The sequence below is a fragment of the Castanea sativa genome, chromosome 7 (assembly GCF_040712315.1).
Source record: "Castanea sativa cultivar Marrone di Chiusa Pesio chromosome 7, ASM4071231v1".
NCBI lineage: Eukaryota > Viridiplantae > Streptophyta > Magnoliopsida > Fagales > Fagaceae > Castanea > Castanea sativa.
The window spans coordinates 31,848,205-31,855,544 of NC_134019.1; the positions used below are offsets into that span (position 1 = coordinate 31,848,205).

General features: G+C 39.0%; 1 pseudogene; it reads right to left on the minus strand.

The window, feature by feature from the left end:
• Window positions 1-273: 273 nt before the first annotated feature.
• Window positions 274-1,425, minus strand: LOC142642097 (putative carboxylesterase 3; annotated as a pseudogene).
• Between the last annotated feature and the right edge of the window lie 5,915 nt (window positions 1,426-7,340).

Here is a 7,340-nt window from a genome sequence, read left to right on the forward strand (position 1 = left end):
CAAAACCATATTTTAAGCATTATGATACATTGATGTTTTTTCTAATTGCCAATATAAGATGAATGTTGTGCGACAATTTATTTTATTTTTTTGAGAATCATGCGACAATTTAATTTAGAAAACCGCTATATGTATTATTCCTCATTTATACCTATGTACCCAGACCGTTTTGCCAAATTCAAGGTACTCAAGTTTAGCAGCAAAAAAATAAAATAAAAATAAATAATAAATTCAAGGTACTCAAATAACTAATTGGTGATGCCAAAATCAAAGTACTCATCCAACACATTTATTTTATTTCACTAAATAATAATATCAAAGACATTCATAGCTCGTTTCTCAAAAAAAAAAAAAAAAAAAAAAAAGACATTCATAGCTCACCACCAAAGTCCAATTATATACAACAACTGAAAGTCTTCATAAAATGACAAACCAACAACATTAACTTTAGTTCTGATTTATGAAATCAACCATGACTTTCATCAGTGGCCCCACCTTGTCACTGCTGGGATTCCATAGAAAAAACCCATGCCCCTCTCCTTCACTCTCAAAAACTCCTACGCTACCATTCCAACCACTCTTTCTCAAAGTTTCACAATAACCCACACCTGTATCTTTCAGCCAATCCTTCTCCGCCACGCAAACCAGCATTTTCTTACCAGCCATCTTTGACAAATTCAGATCCACTTCCGGATACAGTATTGGATCCTTGAACCCGGCACTAGTGGGGTACAAATAATCAATCATTTTATCAGGCTCTTCACCCCCAAAATACGGGTGCAATAAAATTGACCCAATAACATTAGGACCAGCCAATCCTTTAACACCAGCTTGGACTGCAACGTAATGGGCTATATTAGCCCCAGCACTCTCACCCGCCACAAAAACCCGCCCGAAATCGGCGTACTGGTTCAACCACGGTTCGGGTCCTTGCCCATTTGAGTGGGCTGAAATCCACTGCATCGCGGCCCAGGAATCTTCATGTGCACCTGGTAGAGCATGCTCTGGGGCTAGCCTATAATCAACGGAAATGACGACCACATTAGCTTCTGAGGCTAAGTAAGAAAGTTATGAAAGGCTTTCATGAAAGGTGATCCAATACAGAAGGCCCCACCGTGGTAGTGAACGACTAGAGGAAACTTCTGATCTGGACCGTTGATTTTGGGAATGAAGACTCTAGCTGATACGCCTGATTCGGGTGAAACGACGACGTCTTTGGTTTGGACCCCAGTTTTAGAGTCTAGGCCTGTGGATACAAGGTCCTGGCCTCCATTGGCAAAACGGTCTGAGTACCTTTCTATTCGACCGTCTTTGTAGACTTTGAAAAGTGGGAATTCGTGGGTTGTTTCATTGCTGCTTGAATCCATTGCAAGAAAAAGGTGGTGGGTTAGTTTTTGAGAGAGAGATGAGATATAGGTTTGCAAATTGCAATTTATTGGGTCTGAAAGCGTATAAAATTCGGCATCATCTAATAATATAATAATAATTGCAAATGTAAAATTACCAAACAACCATGAGGATATTAAGGAGAATAGTAGCATTTCCACCTTTTGTCTTAAAAAAAGAAAAAAGAAAAAAGAAGAAGAGTTGCATGAAAAAGGTAATTATGTAATATTTTTAAAAGTGTTAATTATAAGTGTCCGTTTGGTAAAAATTATTTTTATCAACTTATTTTACTATTCAGCTTATTTTTGCTACTATTTATAGGTCTCACGGCACTTTTTGGTACTTGATGATACAAAAAATCAGCAATTGAGCTCTTCGTCGTAGTGGATGGACGATGCTGTGAATGAGGTTGTCTCTATAGATGAGAACTTGCAAAACGAACTGGGTGGAAGAGTAATACGCCGGTGTGGCGTCAACCAAACTGTCTCTGATGCTTAAGTCAGTAAGGGAGACAGATTCTAAAGAAAAAATGAGTAAAGAGTGATTTCATAGAGTATTTGTGTGTATCTTTAGCTTCTGTTATCTTCTATTTTATAGTTGTATGCCTCATTAATGGGCAATGATGTGCGGTATTTATGCTCAACGACTAGTGCATTATAGAATCTTTGTCTAGAGGTCACAGCTCATTCTGTGACCGTTGCTCCGTCAGTTATGTTTTGTCATCAATGATCGTAATAAAGCGTAACGTCTTCTCTCTGTGAATGACAATCTGTGTATAATGACGACCATAAATTTATGATTCATCAGCTGCCCCCTTGTTCGTTTTCTCGTCTTTTAGACGAGATAAGAACAAATTAGTTTGATGCTTCGTACTTTGTGTGCTACGCATTTATGACGATTTGATGTTTGGGTGGTTGGGTGCCATGTGTACGGCTAGGATGTGTTCGACGTGTGAACATGTCTCGGTTTTCCCGTGCAAGTTTTGGCTGCTTATTTCGCACTTTTCCCTCCTATTTCCTTTCTTCTGCAATCTTTCCCTGTTCAGTTTTTGTTCTAGTGCTTGTTTCTCCTTCACACTTCCTTTCTTTGTCTTGCGTTCCCTGGTAAGTTCTTCGTGCTCCTTCTTCTTTTCTGGTTCTTCCATGGTAGATTATTTTGCTCTTAGGGTAGATTGTCCTTCGATAGCTTTCTTTTTTGCTCATTTAGGTTGTTTACTCGAGTCTATAGAGGGAAAGTTTCTTGAGTGGATCAGTCTTTTCGTGGGGGAAGACTGTCCATATAATTTTGTCCTTTGTTGTTTCCTTTGGTTTCCCAGTCTATTGGGGTAGCTAGGTTGTTAAAGATGTCTGAGGTTAGGTCTAGTGACCTGGAGACGAGGTTATCTTCGTCTGATGACGGCGTGATTTTAGAGGTTACTTCTCCTTCAACCCCTTATAAAGCCTGGAACATCTCTTGTTCCCTTACGGGAAAGGACGAGCAGCGGATCAGGGATAGCTTTCAGTTCCCTGATTCAGTAAAGATTAGGATCCTGAATGACGAGGAGAGAGCCTGTCACTCAGATGGCCAATTTTACTAGTGGCCTTCGTTTCCCTGTTCATACCTTTTTTAGGGAACTTTTTTCTTATTTGCATCTCGCTCCGACACAATTAGTGCCCAATTCTTGGAGGATCATCATCTCTTGCATGGTGGTGTGGATGTCCGCCAATGATGGCGATGTCATTAGGAGGGATGAATTCCTTCACTTTTATCGTCTGAGGAAGTCAAAGGACCCCAGCTATTATGAGTTTAAGTCGTGGGATAGGGCTTCTAGGTTAATACTTGACTATCCATCATCTCTCCGAAATTGGAAGCCAAATTTCTTTTTTGTTTCTGGAAGTGGTTGAGAGTTCGTTCCTGGTGAGGACCTGGACGAAGCCCCCAAGTTTTCTCGTAGTTAGAAAGTTCACATGTCTAGTGCTTCTTTCTCATCTTTTTGTTGTTTTTCCTTTCTTATATAAGTGACAATGATAAGTAACTTACTTGTGTTTTCGTTTGCAGTTTCTCATCGTCCTTGTTTAAAGAAGAGGTATTAGTGTTGTGAAGAAAAAGTAAAGGAATATTTGGAGATTGTAAATGACTTTGATGAGATCGTCTCTCCTTAATCTTTATTTCTTCATTTCTTGGGTCCGGAATAGTCTACTAAGGTTTGGAGAGATTCGGAAGTTGTGAAAAAGAGTAAGTGCTTCTTCCCATTTCTCTCTTGAAATCTTGAGCCTTTATATATATATATATATATATATATATTTTTTTTTTTTTTTTTTCTTCTTCCTTTCAGGAATGATGACTAGGTTCAGTAAGCAAAAATTAGTCGTGGCTCAAGAGAAGAAGGCCAAGGGTGGCATTGTCAGTGGTCTATTGTCCAAGAAACATTCAAAGACTAGTGAAGTTTCTAGGGAAGATCCTGCGGTAACCCCTCCTCCTGCCCCTTCGCCTGCTAATTTTGCCTCTGCCACTTCGTCTCTGGAGGTAATTGCCTCTGCTAGAAAGGAGGTTGGGAAGAAGAAGAAGGTTGGTGGTAAATCTTTTCTTCCTACCTTCTAGAAAAATGCTAACGTGGCTGCTCTGAAGGCTCATGAGGCACTCTCCGTGGATGGTCTAAGTCCTCTAATGGCGATGTTGTCAAGTGAGGTAATGTCGTCTCACATTCAAAAGCTTGTGCAAGTATGTGTTGATGATGCATTTTCTCTTTCATTACCTTTACTTTGCCTTTTGCTAAGTGAGTTTCCTTGTAGGCATTGGGAGAAACCTTGTTCATTTCTGGCAAGCTTCTAGATTTAGAGAAAAATATGGCCATGTCTGAACCTATGGTCAAGTGCCTCTCTGCTGAGAATGAAACACTTAAGAACAGGGTTGCTATTCTTACCATTGAAGCTAAGAATGACAAGGAGTGTGTGGAAACCTTGGAGAAGAGCCTACAAGTGGAGAAGGACTTTTGCAAGCTGGAGGACAAGCCAATTGGTAACCTAGAGCTAAAGCTGTAGAACGTTAGGGCCACGATGGTACAGGGTTTTAAAGACTTAGACGAGCACTCTGACAAATTGTGCAAGTACTACATGGAGGGCTTTGATCTTCTCGTGAAGTGGATGGCAAAACACCACCATGGCTTGAACCTTTCTAGCTTGGCTGTGGATGACGTCGAGAAAGAGCTCAAGTTTGATCGTCCCTCTGAAGCTACAGTGGAGAGTGTGACGGAGGAAGCCACAGATGTGGCCGAAGGAATGAAGGAAGCCACTATTGAAGCCCCTGCAAACCCTGTCCCTGATGAGCAGTAATCTTTTATTTTTTCTTCTCAATTTTTTTTTCCTTGCAAGGCGAGAACAATTTCCCTTTGGGCTCATTGTTTTAGGCGACTAAACAATTCTTTTAGGCCCGTTGTTTTGGGCAACTAAACAATTCCTTTGACAATGATAAACAACTCTTTTATGCTTGGGTTACTTTCTATGATGATGTTAGTTGTGTTAAGACAACCTTTATGTTTAGCTTGCATTTGAGCAACTTTTTCGTACTTAGCTTGTATATGAACAGCTTTTTACCTTCAGTTATGTTGGAATGATCTTTTATTGAGTCATATTTAACTAACAACCTTAGTTGTGTTTGAATAATTTAGTATTTTTTTAGCTGTGTTTAAACAGCTTTGTATTGAGTCATGTGTGAATGACAATGTTAGTTATGTTTGAACAACTTAGTATTTTTTAGCTATGTTTAAACAGCTTTGTATTGAGTCATGTGTAAATGACGATGTTAGTTGTGTTTGAACAACTTAGTATTTTTTAGCTGTGTTTAAATAGCTTTGTATTGAGTCATGTGTGAATGACGATGTTTGTTGTGTTTGAACAACTTAATATTTTTTAGTTGTGTTTAAACAACTTTGTATTAAGTCATGTGTGAATGAAGATGTTAGTTGTGTTTGAACAACTTAGTATTTTTTAGCTGTGTTTAAACAGCTTTGTATGGAGTCATGTGTGAATGACGCTGTTAGTTGTGTTTGAACAACTTAGTATTTTTTTAGCTGTGTTTAAATAGTTTTGTATTGAGTCACGTTTGAATGACGATCTTAGTTGTATTTGAACAACTTAATATTTTTTAGTTATGTTTAAACAGCTTCATATTGAGTCATGTTTGAAAGAGGGTCTTAGTTCTGTTTGAACAACTTAATTTTTTTTAGCAATGTTCGAACAGCTTTTTATTAAGCCATGTTTGAATAACGATGTTGCGCTCTACTCATGACTTAGAGTTGTGGTATTGGAGCGTCTTTTAGGTTAACCATTTTTTGTTTTGTCTTGAATGACGATTATATTGGTTGTGTTTGAACAACTCTGATTTAGTCAACTTTGATAGTTGTGTATCAACAACTTCAGTGGCTATGATGTCGTTGGCTATGCGCAAATAGCTTTTAAACTTGAAATTTTAATGACAGAGATCCTTGAGACATCTCCCAAGGACGACTCCTAAGCGTTGCATATGTTTTAATAGTGATAGATCATGAATAATAATTGATAAATATGTATTGTACATGTTTTGATAAGTCATGGATAATCATTGATAATACGCATGGATAATGCTTTCATGTATTATTGATCTTATGAATGACGAAAGTAATGATTGTCATACATACTGATATAAAGATTAGGCAACTTGAAAATGTAAAGTGTTCCTTACGGGTAGTATTTCTTCAAGTGTTCTATGTTCCATGGTCAAGGTAGTTCCTGGCCATCTAAAGATTTCAGGTAGTAGGAGCTCTCTCTGGAATGACAGATTACTTTGTAGGGACCTTTCCAGGCTAGTCCCAGTTTTCCTTGTGATAGGTCCTTTGTTGCCTGTGATAACTTTCTAAGAACGAGGTCTCTTGTGTTGAACCTTCTTACCTTAACTTTCCTATTATAGTATCTGGCCATTGCTTCCTTGTGTTTGGTCATTCACTCCATAACTTCCTCCTGCTAATTCTTCTGGTCTTCATATGTTTTGACTCAGAAGCTCGTCAGTCCTACTTCCACTAGTATGACGGCCTCAATGCCAAACGTCAGTCTAAATGGTGTTTCTCCTATTAGGACTCTTGTGGTCGTCCTATATGCCCAAAGGACATTTTATAGTTCTTTAGGCCATGCCCCCTTTACCCCCTCAAACCTAGTTTTGATAATTTTGAGCAAGCTTCTGTTCGTCACTTCTGTCTGGCCGTTGGCCTAAGGGTGTCTTAGAGAAGAGTATTGATTCTTGACTCCTAAGTCTTGGAAAAATTTTCGAAACTTAGGGCTGTCGAACTGCTTTCCATTGTCTGATATTATGACGTGTGGGATTTCAAACCTGCATATGATGTTTTTCCACACAAAGCTTATGACTTTAGCCTTTGTTATCGTCGTCACTAGCTCTGCTTCTACCCATTTTGTGAAATAGTCAATTGCGACGATCAGAAACCTGAAAACTTCTTCCCTAGAGGGAATGGAACTATGATATCAATTCTCCATTGAGTGAAGGGGCATGGTGAGGATATGGGTGTCATCGTCTCTCCTAGTCTCGTCTGGACATTTGCAAAGCATTGACACTTGTCGCATGCCCTAATGATGTTGTATGCATCTTTCTGTAGGGTTGGCCAATAATATCCTGCTCTGAATGCCTTTCCTGCTAAGGATCTTGTCTTAGCGTGATTTCCACAGATTCCCTTATGTATCTCGCTGAGCACATAATCTGCTTCTTCAGAATAGTGCATCTTAGATATGGGAGTGAATATCCTCGTTTGTAAAGCACGTCATTAATAATGATAAAGCGAGCTGCTTTGATCTGTATCTTCCTTGCTTCCATCTTATCTTCAGGGAGCAATCCTTCTTTCAAGTAACGAATGATAGGAGTCATCCACTCATCTTGTTCTTTTATCTTCAGAACTTGCCCACCTTCTGTGCTTGGCTGCCCCTTATCTCTAT